The sequence below is a fragment of the Cetorhinus maximus genome, chromosome 20, assembly GCF_964194155.1.
Source record: "Cetorhinus maximus chromosome 20, sCetMax3.hap1.1, whole genome shotgun sequence".
NCBI lineage: Eukaryota > Metazoa > Chordata > Chondrichthyes > Lamniformes > Cetorhinidae > Cetorhinus > Cetorhinus maximus.
The window spans coordinates 44,002,612-44,020,547 of record NC_135898.1 but is presented as its reverse complement, the minus strand read 5'-3'; the positions used below and the strand labels follow the sequence as shown (position 1 = coordinate 44,020,547).

At 44.2% G+C, this 17,936-nt stretch overlaps 1 pseudogene across 1 annotated transcript; it reads right to left on the bottom strand.

The window, feature by feature from the left end:
• Window positions 1-1,519: 1,519 nt before the first annotated feature.
• Window positions 1,520-15,164, bottom strand: LOC144694767 (interferon-induced protein with tetratricopeptide repeats 5-like; annotated as a pseudogene). Its single transcript, XR_013579822.1, has 2 exons — window positions 14,235-15,164; window positions 1,520-2,960 (listed from the first exon to the last, which is right to left on the bottom strand). The product of XR_013579822.1 is annotated as an interferon-induced protein with tetratricopeptide repeats 5-like (transcript).
• Between the last annotated feature and the right edge of the window lie 2,772 nt (window positions 15,165-17,936).

Sequence of the window (17,936 nt, the reverse complement as noted above, 5' to 3'; positions counted from 1 at the left end):
GTTTGATTAGGAAGTAGAATGAATTAGATTCGAACACACATCCATCCTAAATCTCACTCCCATCCAAAGTTCAAGGGTCTGCTGTTAAACTTTGGATTCTCTTTGATGACAGATTTTTAAATTAAAGAAACCATGCTATTCTTTCTTGGTGACAATGATTTAAACCCTTCAGGCATGGTCTATAATGGGTGAATAATTCAATATAATCATTTTACAGCATCTGCCAAAGTTCTAACCATGCCTGTTTCAGTGTTAGTTATTGAAAGTGATTAAGAACATACAGTTCAAAACTTGTTAACTCAGAAATTGAAGGTTACCAATACTCTAGCCATAAATGGAAATATAAATGCAGAATGATAGAGTAGATGAATAGGCAAGTATCATTATGTCAAATGATGAGCAGGATTTTACTGTGGACCGCGGGACTCCAGCTTTGGGACCAAATGGGTGTCCCGAGCCCACATTTGTCGCCAGTGGGACCGGTTTTGCAATTTTCGTGGAGGCGCCTCCTAATTGGTCTAATCTCCCAGTTTTCCATCCAATTAAGGAAGGCAGGCATGTCATAGATGCTAAAAGCAAAATACTGCGGATGCTGGAAATCTGAAACAAAAACAAAAAAAGCTGTAAAAACTCAGCAGCTCTGACAGCATCTGCGGAGAGGAATACAGTTAACATTTTGAGTCCGTATGACTCATCATCAGAACTAAGAAATATAGAAATGAGGTGGAATATAAGCTGGTTGAGGGGGGGTGGGACAGGTAGAGCTGGATAAAGGGCCAGTGATAGGTGGAGGCAAAGAAGAGATTGCCAAAGATATCATAGACGAAAGGACAAATGTCCTTTATTTTGGTTTTATGCCATATATGCTGTCAGCCTGATCAGAGGGCCAACAGCTCTGAAGACTCAGCATCCCCACCAGGATAGGTTTGCGCTGCTGAGGTAGATTGAGGATTGTAAGTGTGCCTCAACATGGAGGTGCCTTGAAGAGGAAAGTAAAAAATTTAAAATAAGAGGAGCCAATTAAGCAGGCCCCTCCAGAATTGCTCACTGGCGGTTGGGGGTGGCTGTTCCTATCTGTGGCCCCCTCTTTAGGGCATGGAACCTCCAGTTCCAATGGCCGAGCAAATGGTGGCTGCCTCCATGAAGCTGGGTGGGCTCCCCACACGTTGGGTGGGGCGTTTCGCTCCACAATCAGCAAAGTAATTGTGGGCTAGGAAAATAACCTTTACTAGAGCCTTTAATTATTCAAATTAGCTGCACGTCTCCATTCAATGGGCAGATGATAGGCCACTGAGAAACTTGCCCAGCAGCAGGACTGCATCAGGGAGCCACCCTGACTGGATCTCTGCTATTTCCCATGTCCCGCTGCCTCCCATCCCCAAACCTGTGTCCAGGAAAATCCTGCATGGTAAGTCTGTCAACTCATCTTAGAATTATTTTTGAACTAGTTATTGAAAATATACTCAAGAGAAAGGGAATCAGTTTCCCTGCTGAATCAGAGATGCATTTTAACATCATTCTATGTAGGCTGCTGTAGTTCATGAAGAGCGCTTTGAAATTCTTCATTGCGACGATCGCACTCCAGGGCTCTCTGAAAGAATTCGATGGCTTCTGATTCCTTGCCTTCAAGCTGGTGTATTAGTCCCAGTATACCAAAAGCTACACTGTCTCTTGAATATTCATCCAGTCGATCTTCAGCAATTTGTTTCAGTTTGGCATGACACTCCTCGTTCCTCTTGCTCTTAACTTTGAGTTTTAAGCATTCCTTGAAATGATGAATGGCATTCAGCTGGGACCTCTTCCTATACAGCTGGAACAATCCATAGCGCCAAAGTATTAACTGTCTATTCAAACGGTTGCAATCTTCATTTCTAATCAACCTTTCATAGATCTCATCAACTTTGGAATATTCTTCAGATTCTTCAAAGATTTCTGCCAGATTAAGAATTGCAAAGATAAGTGAGGGTTTCTGATCAAACGCTGTTTGGAAATGGTACTCGCAAAGTTCAGTCAATGTTCTTCTTTCTTCACGAGCATAATATTTATAAGGCGTTTTCTTCAGTGCAAACAGCCTATTTCTGTAGCATAACCCGATCTGGTGGTGAAGGAGTGCAGACTTTGGTTTCATCTTCAGTGCCTTTTTCAATATCTGCAAGGCATAATCAACAGATCCTGCTTTTCTTAAAGCTTTGGCTGCATACTGAATTATATATGGATCATCAGAAGAGTTCGGGAGCACTTCTTCCAGTAAACTGTAAAATTCTTCTTTTCGATTCAATTCCTGTAGTCTAAGAGCCAACATGATCTTGAGAAAAGAGTCATCTGGGCTCAGTGCTAATGCACGGCGTAGCTGCTTCATTACTTTGCAGTATTCAGGAAGCTGTGGGTCTCCAAAGGTTTCTTTAATTCGAAACATGGCAGTTGCGTGAGCTGTATTCCATTCAATGTTATCAGGATCCTCTGCCACTGCCTTCTCAGTACATTTAATTGCCTCTTCATAATATTTCCAGCCAAATTTCAACAGTGTCCAACCCTTCTCCCCGTATACTTCGCGTATCATTGCTGCATACCGAGAGGCATCAGTGAACTGTTGACAGATCCTCTCCAACTTGTCCAGGTAGGACTGAGCCTCCTCCAATTCTCCCACGTGATAATACAGCCAGGCATAGTTCCCATAGGTGACAATGCTCCATTTTTCAATTTCAAGTTCGTGATTCTTCCTCAGAATTTCTTCAGCTTCCCATAAATTATTGAAAGACTCCTCACATTTGTCTCTCACACAGTTGATAAATGCAAGTAGATTGTAAGGCATGGCTTTATATTTCACAACATCGGACTCTATTGTATAATTTACTCGTTCCTGCAAATCATCCCACTCAACGTTTTCCAATTGCAGATTCCATGTGAAGTGACATTGTAGCTGAAGTAATTTCACTTTCAGGGAGTCCCTTTCAGTGTCACTGTAAGAAATATGTTTAAATATTTGTTAGCTATATTAAAAAATCAGTGATGGAGAAATTATTACATGCTGGCCAGCAGAGAAACTCAGAAAAGCTATTAACAGCACAAAAGAAGTCAGCTACACAGATGACAACCAGAAGCTGAAACACATAAAAAAAACAAAAGCAACAGGCAGGAAAACACCAGCTGGACCACTGAACCTGTGCTACACTGTCATGACGCACTTGAAATTCATGAGCCCAACTTTCCCCTCCCCACCAACCAGAATTGCAACCACCCTTAAAATAGGCACAAAACAATCACAGCGCGAAGACTCAAGCAGCACCAGGGAGTTTGAGACCCTGGTGTTATATTGCTATATTATTTGTAAAGCTAGGAACTGAATGTTATATGAATATATACCCCAGGGTTTCACGTTCACACTGAAGCCTCGTATCAGACTATTCGTCAACCAGCCACATGGAGAGCTGAAAGAAATGCACTTGATGAAGCTCCAGCATTTTGAGCCTAAAGTGGTGATAATTTCTAACTTTTTGTAACTAGAATACATTCACTTGGTTTAACATCTAACCTGAAAGCCAGCACCTCCAACAGTGCAGCCCTCTCTCGGTACTGCCTACAACCCATTGACTCCGAGAACGGAGTGTTATACCGTGAGGCCTCAGTAGACTATTGACAGATCCTCTCCAAATGTGTCACACAGACACATTTATTGTATCTGTTATTGACATATGAAAATGTCTCTTACCTCATGATGATCAGGATGAAGAGGATCAGTTGCTTCTTCACTTTTACTTCGATGACTGATCAACTGCAAAACAGAACTGAGTAAGTTTATCTCTTCAAAGCTCCCATATCCTGTAGAGAAAGGCAATTTTGCAGAATTGGACTTGAGATTGAAAACTGAAAGCAACTGATTGCTTACCATCTGCAGGAAATGTGATAAATGTGTGAAGATATGTTATTACCGATACAAAATACCATCTCTCTTGGGGTTATTTTCTATTCATGTTGTCTAGAACTTGCTGTGTGCGCTTGCTCTGTTGACATTCTCTTCTGCTGCATAATAACAAATGCTGGACTTCATAGAAGAAAGACTTTTATGTTAACTGATTTGGTATTACAATGATAGGTGGACAAGTTCCATGGACTGTACATCAGATGTACTGACAACAACATACATTCAGAGTGACTGAGTAGAAAAAGAGCACCCATTTTCTCAGATACACAATGGGGACAAAAAGCATCAAATTCCCGGTCACTATCTCCCACTGGCCCAAGGGTCCCTAGTTGATCATGACGTTCAAGCATCCTTGACAACCATCTAAAAGATGCATTAAGCTGCTGCATATGTTACTGAGGGGCCCAGCACTGTTTCAGGATCTCTCCTGGAAATTCATCAATGCTAAGTGGATCAAGCATTCCCCAAGCAAGCCATAGCCCTGCAGCCATTGAAAAACCATCTCCGCTTTATAGCTGGCCTGGCAGGTAGAGACCTGCCCATGAGCCCCCCTCAAAGTGATGTGGTACTGCCTGTGAAGCCTGGCACTGATGACCACGAATGCTGCCCAAAGCAAGGTAGGCAAATAAACCTTGAAGTCCTAAGGGAAGTGCAGCTCGCCAGGTGCACTTCGCTTATGCACAGTTGTGAAATACTTCAGCATGATTGTGACTAAGGGGATGATTCCAGCAAGCAGGGCTTATAATGAGATGCTAAAGCATTGAAATTAGGTTCTCAACTTGCGGCAGTGTGAAACATGGCCTGCCATTCATCGGTGGAGCAGATGATCACAAATGATGGCGTTAAACCGATTTTTGACCATCTCGCCACATTGTTTACTCACACCCGCCATGACACCCACAACCAATGGGACCGGGCAATTCCGCCCTCGGTCTTAAGATAAAATATCCTGTCCTCCAGAGTATTTAGGCTAAGCAAAGATATCTCAGAATAAAATACACTTCATGGGTATATGACAGCAGAAATTAATTCACTGAAGAGTCTACCTCTGTCAGAAATTAGTATTCAACATGAGAGTCCTAGAAGAGTTAGGATCCTCGAGCTTTACAGAGTGAGACTACAACTTTTTATAATGATTACTTTATTATAAGCTTAAACCTTGGATTACATTATAGTAATATTTTGAATATTACAGAGTGTAAATGCAATTCATCTAAATATAAATGCACAGTACAAATTAATTCACCTAGAAGTAAATGTAAACTTCAAATCCACTTTATAATAGATGTAGGATATTCAAACAAATAACAAGCTAGTTTATACTGACAATCAAAGATATGAAGCATAGTTTTCTATTGTCTCAGTTCTGAGGAAACATCTCTCTATTGATGACCACGTCAATCTGACTGACTTGTATACCTAAGTCTTTAATTTTTTAAAAATCAGTTGCCTTTAGAATAAATGAACCATTGTCTGTCTTACTATTAGTCTTCTGTGTTTCTTGAGGATCAAAACATGTTTTTCTGAAACGCAACTGCAGTGTTATTGCCTGTTTTCCTGTCTGGAAAAGTCTCTTCTCAAGGCCTTTATGTCTGTGTGTGTGTGTGAAGTTAATGCATGTGAGAAGTTAATGCATGTGAGAAGTTAATGCGTGCGTGAAATTAATGTGTCTGTAAAATTAACGTGTGTGAAATTAATGTGTGTCTGTGTGTGTGTGTGAAATTAGTGTCTGTGATTATGTCAAAAGGTTTTTAGCTGTGTTTTAGCAGAGATAAATTTTTGACCCTTTCATTGACTGAGTCAAATGGGTTAAAAGCTTAACAAGGAAGGGTATAATTGCTTTAGAGGTGGTTCAACAAAGATTCTCAGGTGAGAAGGCTCTATGATGAACGCTTGAGTATATTGGGCCTATACTGTCAGGCGTTTAAAAGGATGAGCGATGATCAAATTGAAACATTCAAGATTATGAAGGGGCTTGACAGGATAGCTACTGAGGGATTGTTTCCCCTGGCTGGGAAATCTGGAACTTGGGGACACAGTTTCAGGATAAGGGGCCAATCATTTAGGACTGAAATGTGGAGAAATTTCATCACTTGAAGGGTTGTGGATCTTTGGAATTCTCTACCTCAGGATGTTGTGAATGCTCCATTGTTAAATATATTTAAGGCTGAGACAGACAGATTTTTGCTCTCTCAGGGAATCAAGGGAAATGGGGAACGTGCTGGAAAGTAGAGCTGATGTCAAGGATCAGCCATGATCATATTGAACTGCGGAACAGGACCATATGATCTACTACTGCTCCTATTTCTTATATTCATTATTTTTAACTTGCCAATGCTCCTTTAACAGCACCTTTCAAACTTACAACCTCTACCACCTAGAAATACAAGGGCAGAAGATGTAAGGGAATCTGCAAGTTTCCCCCAAGTCACTCACCATTCTGACTTGGCACTATATTGCCGTTCCTTCACCGTCATTGGGTCAAAAACCTGGAACTTCCTTTGAAACAGCACTGTGGGTGACTGCAGCAGTTCAAGAAAGCAATTCACAATCACCTTCTCAAGGGCAATTAGGGATGGGCAACGAATGCTGGCTTTACCAGTGATGTTCACATCCAAGAACGATTAAAATAAATTAACTGGACCAGCCATATAAATACTGTGGCTTCAACAGCAGGTTATAAACTGAAGATTCCGTGATGACTAACTCATCTCCTGACTTCCCAAAGTCTGTCTATATCTCCAAGGTACATGTCAGGAGCGTGATGGAATACTCTCCACTTGCCTGGATGAGTACAGCTCCAACAATAGCCAAAAAGATCAAAACCATTGAAGACAAAGTAGCCCACTTGGTGAATACCCCATCCACCATCTTTGACAGCACCTTCCAAACCCATAGCCTCCACCAACTAGAAGAACAAGGGCAGCTGACACAAGGGAACACAACCATCTGCAAGCTCTCTTCCAAGTTACACACTGTAAGGAATTCTCCTTGAATTAATTAAATGATTCCTCATGATTCAGGCTCGAGTGTGTTGTCCGAAAGCAAGTTTATTACTCAAGCACAAAAACATAGCAATTATTATGGGTACACTATAAACTTATACAACTAGGTTTTCTGCATACCCTAGGTGACCTTGTTTAGCTTCTGTGGATGTTTTTCCTCCAACTATCCATGAATTCTCCCGTAAAGGACCCTCACTATTCTAGGGAAAGATGACTTATCCATTTCTCTAAAGTCCAGAACCTTCTGCAGGATATCCATCATGTCACCAGGTACTTCACATAAACCTCTAGGCTTTGATATAATGGCCATTTCTATTATGCAAGTCAGTAAATTGTGATCAAGATCAGTAAATTACTAAATGTTCAAGGCAAGCGTGACCTTACTGAGCATATCCAAGATCCACAATCCTCAGATAGGTTTGACGCCATGAACAATTTTAAAGCAGACACTGTTCTTCACCTTAGAGATGATGCAGTTCCTTCCAAAGATCCACCATGGAGGTGGAGTCTCCATATAAAGGACAAATTAAAGGTCAAGTTGGATGTTCAGGAAGACAAAGTAGATGCAGAAATAGAAGTGTACAATATTAACATAATGCAATTCGGACAAAACAAGCTTGAGAAGCTACGGACAGACATTTCCAGAGATCCTGCATTATGGCAGACCATCATCAGTGGATGGCCAGGTACAGCACAAGAGGTTCCCACAGATCTCCAAACATTTTGGCTGTATTGTGTTGAAATTGGCATTTCAAGTGTCATAGAGGTCTGCAGCACAGAAAAAGGCCTTTTGGCCCATCAAGTCTGCGCCAGTCAAACAAGTATCTAACTATTCTAACCCCATTTTCCAGCACTAGTGGAGCCATTTTCAAGGGCAGACAAGTGCTGATAACAGAAGTATTTTGTCAAGATCTCCTTACTCAGTTACATCAAGGTCACAAAGGAATTGAAGGAACAAGATGACTAGCATGTCAGACAGTTTATTGGCCAGGAATCATAGAACAACCTGTGAGGATGTGTGATGCATGCCAAGAGCATCAGCTGAGCCAACATGAAGAGACACTCTATCCCGGTGTTGTTCCATCACAATCATTGTCAAGAATAGTGACTGACTTATTCACTATTAGAGGTGATGACTTTTCCAACTCCATATCATTCGCCAACCGAAGGATACATCCAGTGTGTCAATGGCAAACACGATGAGCACAACTTTCTGTCTTTTTGCTTCCAATGAGGTGATAGCGTCAGATAATGGTCTACAATATAGCAGTAAACCTTTCCAAGACATGTGCAAAGTGGGCTGTAAACCACGTCACGTCAGCCCACACTATCCGAGGTCAAATGCGCTAGTAGAAAAGGGTTGTGCGGGCAGTAAAGTCAATGAATTTGAAATATAAGAGGACGAGTGAAGATATTCAAGTAGCAATGTTGCATCTGCAAGCAACACTATTAGATTTGGGATTACCAACCCAGCAGAGATTATGGCTGAAATTTTCCAGCCCCATTGCATCAGGCATCATGGCGGGTGGGAGGAGGCGGACAATATGGTGAGAAGGCCAAAAGTCGGTTTAACGCCAGCGCGAAAGCACAACAGGGTCAGCCGATGGTGTCCACCATGGCAAAACGCCAATCCCGCTGGAGGCCAGAGTGAACCTGCTTTTCATCCCGCTAATGAGATGTAAAGTAAGGCCCAACTGGAATTATCCCCCCACGCCAGATTTACCATTACACTGGTGGAAAAACACGCCAGCCCAGAACACTTCTGGACAATTGCAACATGCAGAAGTCGGGACGTACCATTAAGGCCTTGCTCAGATCATGGACATCCGGGGAGCAGGAGATGCTGGAGCCCTACAACTACCGGACACGTGCATCTCATGCTGGTGGATTCTCATGAATGTGGGTCTTCCATGAAGCAGCTTTTGGAAGGTGGGAGGTCTCCGTTGATGCCTGGAGTCTGCTTCGGAACATCACGGCCTTGGCCATGCACTGCTATGGATGATCGTCAAGGGGGGTGGAGAGGAAGGTCCAGCTGTAAGTAGGATAGGAATGTGTACTCTGGGGGGTGGGGTGAGGTTGGGAGCGGGGGAAATGAAGATGTTGATGGGGGTGAAGTTGCAGGGGATGAGGTGGCACAGGGGAGGAGGGTGTAACAGGGGAGAATGCAGCAAATGGTGAGGTGTAATAGGGGAGGAAGATGCAAGGGAAGGAGTTCAGAGGGGAGAATGAGTTCAGAGTTGGGGGAAAGAGTAAAGGTGGAGGAGGGAGTAAAGTGGGGGATGTCTACATTAATGTGCAAGGGAAGTGCCTGTGGAGTCAATGGCTGCCTCCTGGGGAACGAACTGGGGATGAGCATGGTAGGAGGGAATGGTGAGTGTGAGAGGGAGCAGAGTGAGCCGAAAGGGTGGGAGGTTCAGGGTGTGACAGTAGTGGTAGAAGCAACGGCGAGGGTGTTTGGTGGGGACTCGGAGGCAGACACGGGCCATGGAGATGGAAGGAGGAGATCGGGGAGGTCAATGTGGATAGAATGAAAATCTCAGGAAGGTAGTGAATGTGCACATTCACCTGGACATCCTGGAGAGAAAAGGGTTCTGGTTGGTAGATGACAGTGGGGTGGCGGAGGTGATGCCAGGGGTCAACAGTGATGGTGGAAAGGACATGGGTCACTCGGCAGGGAAAAAGGACAGGAGAAGCTTACAAGAAACTTGACCACAACCATGGTTTTCACATCAAAAGTGAGCGGAGCTTCGTGTTGGGCAGGCACAGGTGCTGCATGAGAGTGTGACCAATCTGTGGGCGGAGATGCGGGTCAGCTCAGATAGACAACTGAAAGAGACCCCAGCAGGCAGCATTGAAAATGCTCAGGACATTGAGATGAGTGTGATTGAAGAAGGCTCTATATGTGCTTGCGAGAGGCTCCGAAAGGCCCTGCCACACACACTCTTCTCACTCCAGAACCACTCGTGATCCAGCTGTGTGCAGCTGAACTGCAAGTGGAGGGATGCAGTGGGAGGACTTGGGAAGCCTGTAAATGAAGCTGAAAGATAACGTTACACATTATTTGGTGAAAGTGAAGAGGTTTTCAGATTCTCAAGTGACAAAATGTGTGTTCACCCTGACTACTTGAGGGGAGGCAGTGGCATAATGTTATTGTCATTGGACTAGTATTCCAGAGACCCAGGCAATTTTGCAGAATTGGACTTGAGATTGAAAACTGAAAGCAATTGATTGCTTACCATCTGCAGGAAATGTGATAAATGTGTGAAAATGTGTTATTACCGATACAAAATACCATCTCTCTTGGGGTTATTTTCTATTCATGTTGTCTAGAACTTGCTGTGTGCGCTTGCTCTGTTGACATTCTCTTCTGCTGCATAATAACAAATGCTGGACTTCATAGAAGAAAGACTTTTATGTTAACTGATTTGGGATTACAATGATAGGTGGACAAGTTCCATGGACTGTACATCAGATGTACTGACAACAACATATATTCAGAGTGATTGAGTAGAAAAAGAGCACCCATTTTCTCAGATACACAACGGGGACAAAAAGCATCAAATTCCCGGTCACTATCTCCCACTGGCCCAAGGGTCCCTAGTGGATCATGACATTCAAGCATCCTTGACAACCATCTAAAAGATGCATTAAGCTGCTGCATATGTTTTTGAGGGGCCCAGCACTGTTTAAGGATCTCTCCTGGAAATTCATCAATGCTAAGTGGATCAAGCATTCCCCAAGCAAGCCATAGCCCTGCAGCCTTTGAAAAACCATCTCCGCTTTATAGCTGGCCTGGCAAGTAGAGACCTGCCCATGAGCCCCCCTCAAAGTGATGTGGTACTGCCTGTGAAGCCTGGCACTGATGACCACGAGTGCTGCCCAAAGCAAGGTAGGCAAATAAACCTTGAAGTCCTAAGGGAAGTGCAGCTCGCCAGGTGCACTTCGCTTATGCACAGTTGTGAAATACTTCAGCATGATTGTGACTAAGGGGATGATTCCAGCAAGCAGGGTTTATAATGAGATGCTAAAGCATTGAAATTAGGTTCTCAACTTGCGGCAGTGTGAAACATGGCCTGCCATTCATGGGTGGAGCAGACGATCACAAATGACGGCGTTAAACCGATTTTTGACCATCTCGCCACATTGTTTACTCACACCCGCCATGACACCCACAACCAATGGGACCGGGCAATTCCGCCCTCGGTCTTAAGATAAAATATCCTGTCCTCCAGAGTATTTAGACTAAGCAAAGATATCTCAGAATAAAATACACTTCATGGGTATATGACAGCAGAAATTAATTCACTGAAGAGTCTACCTCTGTCAGAAATTAGTATTCAACATGAGAGTCCTAGAAGAGTTAGGATCCTCGAGCTTTACAGAGTGAGACTGCAACTTTTTATAATGATTACTTTATTATAAGCTTAAACCACAGATTACAGATTACAGAATAGAGGCATAGACTATTTTCTAAATGGGGAATATCTAAGTCCATAGTATCTAAGTGCTCTTTGTGAATTACGTCTTTCTATCTAGCTCAACAATGATGTTCCCAGCTAAAGCTAAATACAGTGCAGTCGTTTCCACTTTGGTCCCAATTAGGAACTTTGGTTTAATGATGCTTGAAATTCTGCTGATTAGATTACAGTTCAAGTTACTGCTGAACTGTGTTGCATAATTGCAAAGATGGAGTATTCCGGTAACCAATGTATTGAGTCAGTGTAATAAAATGGAATTGTGTTTTGTTCTTTTGCATAACAAATAATCAGTGATACATTGAAGAGTGATAACCTAATACATTTCATTACTACAGCAAAAATGGGTTTATCATGAAAAATAAGCATTTCAATAGAGTCATGTTCTTCGCCTGTGAGAAATCTGTTATAAAATCAGTGAAAACGATGAAAAAAATCTACCTGATCTATGAACAAGTTTGGCAGTTGCTCATCTGGCTTATTTAATATAAACTGTTAATGCTTTCATTCTAATCAATCATTTTGTCAATGCACGAACATGTCCCACTATTCAATGAAATTACGGCTGATCCTTATCTCAACTCCACTAGCCCTTGGTTCCATAACTCTTCATATCCCCGCCTAACAAATGTCTATCAATCTTACTTTTGAAATTTTCAATTGGCTTTCCTGGGGGACAGTGTTCTAGATTTCCATTACTCTTTGTGTAAAGAACATATGTATTACCTCGAGCTTTAAGCAACTGTAGCATAACTTGTACCCTTTGTACTCCAGCCATACTGAGATAAAGGCCAATAATGCATTAACATCTCTGATTATTTATTCTATTTGTCCACCAGATTTAGCAACTGTGTACATATCACCATTCAGACAATAATCTGATGGTTCTTAGCTTCAAAACGCAGAATCTCATATTTCCTCACACTGAACTCTATCTGCCACTCACTTAGTCCATCAATGTCCCTTGCCGTTTTCTAATCCTATCTGCACTATTTACTGTGCCACCCATCAAAGTGCCGTTAACAAGCTTGGACACATAGCCTTCTACTCCTTTATCCAAGTCATGGATATATAATTATAATGACAAGCTGAACCTCAGCACTGATCTCTGAGGGTACCGCTAATCATTTTCTGCCTATTAGAGTACACACCCATTACCCCAACTCTCTGTCTCCCACCTGCTAACCAATTAATTATCCTAGAAAGCTCCAAGACTTGCCTCAAGGTATTTCCAGATCCTGGGGTCCTACGTTCATTGCTTCCATACCTTAAAAATGACTCCACTCCCCATTTCTTCCAGCATTCTTTGCTCCCAGAAACTTACGCTTCCTCTTCTCACATGAAATTTGATTGACTTGGTTATCATAAATCAGTTCCCCTTCACGCCCACACCCCCCAAAATTTATGCATATCAATGTAAGACAGCATTCACGTGAAGACTCCTGAATGTGACTTTTATAAAAACGTACACACCATTTGGACAGTAATGACGTGTGCAACTAATAGCCCCCCACTGCCACCCCCTGGAACTTAGCTGGGACTGCTGCATGCATTCTCACTGGGAGGGTGGGCTGTTCCCTGTTGGAGATAGAATGGGGAGAAAGGGTTGGATTTTTAATTGCCCATGGGGGAGAGGCAGTGTGCAGGTGTGCATTGAGAATCTCCTTTGAGGGGTGTGACTGGAGTCTGGTGCCTCTGGAATTCAATGTGATTTTCCAAGGTGGGCTGGGGGAGTGGGGGCTGGGGCAGCAGGGAAAGCCTCCAATTAACTGGTTGTCGAGCTTATTTTTGAGCTTATTTAGAGGCTTCTGAACAGCAAAATTTTTAACTGGGAGGAACATGCAGTGTCTGGGGCACATCAGAGAGTCATGGGGGCTAATGGTCAACACATTTAAGAAAGAGGGAATATTGCTCAGCTGCTCAGACAGTGACACAGAGTTGGCATTGCTGGTGCTGACAGGGTTGTATTTGTGAACAGTGAGTGCTGACACTCTTGCGAGAGATGTGAGGAAGCTGGCATCACCTGGGGAGCTGAGGTTGGCAAAGGAAGCCCTAAGGAACCAGTGCAGGCATAGAGGGCATTGGGCGTTGTCACCAGTGATGGATTCCTTCGGGTCCAGGGGATCATCAGTTGGATCCACAGAGGCACCTGGGCACCAACAAACCAGCTAGTCGGATTCCTGTATAGAAAAGGCTTCCACCCGAGACTGAGTGTCCTGTTGGTCTGTGATCACAGGAAGCACATCTTGCCAGTCTGTGCTGGTTCCCAGGCAGCTACATTGATGACTTTATCCTTGGAGGAATGTTAGGTGCTGCATCTCTTCAGGACCCTGTGAGTGGTTACTGGGAGATGAGGGTTATTCTCAACAAAGCGCAGCAGCGAAGACAAGAGGGGCTGGAGTAACAAGCGCTGCTCGGAGGATTCCAAAGGCATCCAGGGGCGCCTCATTAGACCTGGCTGCAGCCTTTGTCCTCCTTCATTCCATAATTCGGTGTGTACCTCTTCCAACGCAATGTAGCGAAGTGCAAACCTGCTCCCCCATTGCCCGCATGTGAACTGGCTTTTTAAATAGTTTCGGTGAAACCGCGCCACATGGGTCCGCTTCACTCCCATCTAACAGGCACTGAAAATATGAAACTCGGAAGTAAAATGATGAGGAATCCCTGTAGACATCAGTCATTCTCACATCCACTATAGTGTATGTCATGACCCGCTGTCTCCCACCCTGCCCCCAAGTCCTGTCTCCCCATTAATATTGGGACATCACTGTCACGATTATTTAACAAGCCAAGGCATGTAATCATGCTGTGTAAAGTGTTGCGATCACTAACCTCATGATGCTGATCTGGGTTGTACCGAGTTTGATTGCAGGTAGCCGCTCAGTGAAACACTGGATAAAACTTGGCTCCTCAGATATTTTTATACCTTCGGGAATCACATGATTTCGAGGAATTGCTGCTTGAAAGTGAAAGTGGAAATTGAAACTGGAAAGTGAATCTTGACCACAGCCTTTTCCTCAAATGATTATAGAAACCGCCCATTCCTCAAAACCTGGGAGATAAAATCGCGACGGGGGAGTTCGGGCGGGGCAGGGGGGAATTGCAGCGGTTTGTGCCTGGTTGTCAGTGAAGAACATTCCTGCTTGTGCTCAGGGTTAAAATTGGAGCTTAGAATGGTTTCCCAAGCATCCTGGAATGGCTGGGAACTGAGAGAATTGGGAGTTTCTGCCCTGGGAGCTAAGCCTCCAGCATCTGGCAGATTATTTCAATTTCCCCCAGCGATGTATCCAGTGACACCGTCAACTCACCCCGCGCTGACTTGAGTTGGTCTAAGGCCAGTGGAATGCCTGAGGTGGGGGCTGCGTGTAAGGGCGGCGCGTTCCACATGGCGTTGACACAGTCACTGACTAAAGTCACCAAGAAGCTGCCCAAGAAGCGGAGGGACTTTCACAAGCAGAGCTATTCTGCTTACGTGTACAGGCTGCTGATCCAGGACCACACTTCCACCAGGATCTCGTCCAAGGCAATGAGTGTCATGAACTCCTTCGTTGTTGACATTTTCGAGCGCATCACCTCCGAGCCCTTGCACCTCATTCACTACAACAAGCGCCACACCATCTCGGCCAGGGAGATCCAGATCACCGTCCGCTTCATGCTGCCAGGGGAACTGGCCAAACACACCGTCTCCGAGGGCACAAAAGCATTCACCAAATATACCAACTCCGCTTAGGTCGATCATTCTAAAGATTATAAACTCTCCGCCTGCTGCTCAGTGGCATCTCCAGTATTCACTATCGCCACAGACAGCAGCCACCGCGTGGAACTGTTGTTTATCGGGAGGCCAGAATTGTGGGAGCTCTGAAATCGGGGAATGAGGCACTTCTCAAATGGGGAGGGGGGCGTCTCTATGAAATCCGGTGGTCTCTGATATTGTAGTGATGCTGAGGTTAAGGGGCATGACTGACTCAAGGAGAATGGAGGCTTAGGAGGAGAGATAGGAATGAGGGCTTGGGGTGAGAGGGAGACTGGAGACTTGGGAGAGATGGAGATTGGGGAATGATGAAGAGACAGTGATCCGTCTATTCCCCGATGGAAACCTGCCCCCTCCTCTCAAACTCTTGGGCCATGGCCTCCGGAGAACCTTCCCGGAAGGAAAAAACAGTTTGGACCAGAACTCTTATTTCCCAGTTTTACTGGTGTTCCATTTTAAGGTAAACAAGAGCAGTTCAGAGCACGTATTCTTATTCCCCAGGTTTTACTGTTTTTTTCCTTCTGGGTTGGAGTGCTCTCTCTCTCTCTCTCTGTCAGAGTGACACTCAGAATCACACAGCACAGAAGAGGCCCTTTGGCCCATCAAGTCTGCACCAACACGTGAGAAACACCTGACCTACCTACCTAATCCCATTTACCAGCCCTTGACCCATAGCCTTGAATGTTATGACGTGTCAAGTGCTCATCCTGGTACTTTTTAGAGGATATGAGGCAACCTGCCTCCACCACCCTCCCTGGCAGTGCATTCCAGACCGTCACCACCCTCTGGGTAGAAACGTTTTTCCTCAGATCCGCCCTAAACCTCCTGCCCCTCACCTTGAATTTGTGTCCCCTCATGAGGAATTAGAAATTTGGGTCAGCGCCCCTGCTATCCTACCCTGCCTCCCTCACCCGTCTGGGACACAAATCATCCGGACCTGGAGATTTGTCCAATTTTAAACCTGCGAACATCTCTAATATCTTATCACTCCGTAAAACAATTTGCTCAAGAACCTCACAGTCTCTCACCCCGAGTTCCATACCTTCATCCTCATTCTCGTGGGTGAAGCTGGATGTGAAGTATTCTTTCAACACTCTAGCGATGTCCTCTGGTTCCACCCATTGATTGTTCCCTTGGTCCCTAGTGGGCCCCACTCTTTCCCTGGTTATCCTCTTCCCATTGGTATACTTATAGAATATCTTGGGATTTCCCCTACTTATATCAGCCAGAGCTTTCTCATATCCCCGCTTTGCTTTCTTAATTGCTTTTTTAAGCTCCACCCTGCACTTTCTGTACTCCACTAATGCCTCCGCTGATTTTCTCCGCTTGTACCTGCTAAAGGCCTCTCTTTTCCTTCTCATAGTATCCTGAATATCTCTGGCCATGCATGGTTCTCTGGGCTTGTTACTCCTTTCTATCACCCTGAGGGAACATGCTGAGCCTGTACCCTCCCCATTTCCTTTTTGAATGTCCCCCACTGATCTTCTGTAGATTTCCCCACAAGCAGCAGTCTACCTTGGCCAGATCCTGCCTTATTTTACTAAAATCTGCTCTCCCCCAACCAAAACATTTTTTTGCAACTTGTCTATTTCTTTGTCCATAACAAGCTTAAATTGTACCATGTTGTGATCACTATCACTAAAATGCTCCCCCACAACCACCTCAGCCACCTGTCCGGCTTCATTCCCCATAATGAGGTCCAGCACTGCACTGTCCCTTGTTTGACCCTCTACATATTGACCAAAAAAGTTCTCCTGTACACATTTCAAGAAATCCACTCCATCCAAGCCCTTAACACTTTCTCTATCCCAATGAATTTTGGGAAAGTTGAAATCACCTCATATAATTACGCTATTGTTATTGTTATTACATATCTCTGTGAATTGTGCACATATTTGCTCCTCAATTTCCCACCCACTACCTGGGGGTCTATGATAAACACCTAACAATGTGCCTCTTTTTTATTCCTAAGGTCTACCCACAAAGCTTCATTCAATGCCCCCACCAAGATATCGTCTCTTCTTACTGCAGTAACTGACTCCTTAACTAATAATGCAATGCCTCCTCCTCTTTTACCCCCTCCCCTGTCTCGCCTGAAGATTCTATATCCCGGAATGTTGAGCTGCCAACCCTGCCCTTCCCTCAACCACGTCTCTGTGATGGCTACTATATCATAATTCCACTTGTCAATTCTCAACCTTAACTCACCCGTTTTACCTGTAATACTCCTGGCATTAAAGTAGGGGCCATCCAGCCTTGCCTTGCTCCCTTGAAACGTAATGCATCTGTATTCCCTCTGACTTGATTGTTTTACTGTATTATGATGTGTCCCGATTGATGGGTCTTCTTCTCTGCAGCAAAGAATTTCAGATTCTATCCCACCCGCAGCTGCAGCCTGACGACCTCTCCGCTGTTAAGCAGAGCAGGGTTGCTGTACAGTGTTTTACCCAGGTGATCCTGGCTCTCAGCTTGTGCAGTTTCGGGGGATTTGTGTTCTGTTTTCAGGTTGAATATCACCAGGTTATAGGATTATTATTTGTTACAGGGTATCGGGGCATTATACCGACTATTAGCAGTTGTAAATGGACTATCAGGGAGCTGTTGTATTATATTGGTAGATATGAGGGGAATCAGAGTGTTTTCAGTATTACTATTGTTAATTTAGTGATTTACGATTGTTTGAATCAAAGTTCCTTCGACATATGGAGCAAGGATTCAGAGGTGGAGGATGCTGGCTGGTAAAATTGCAGAGAAGGATGCCATACTGTCTCCGCGCGGTTTTG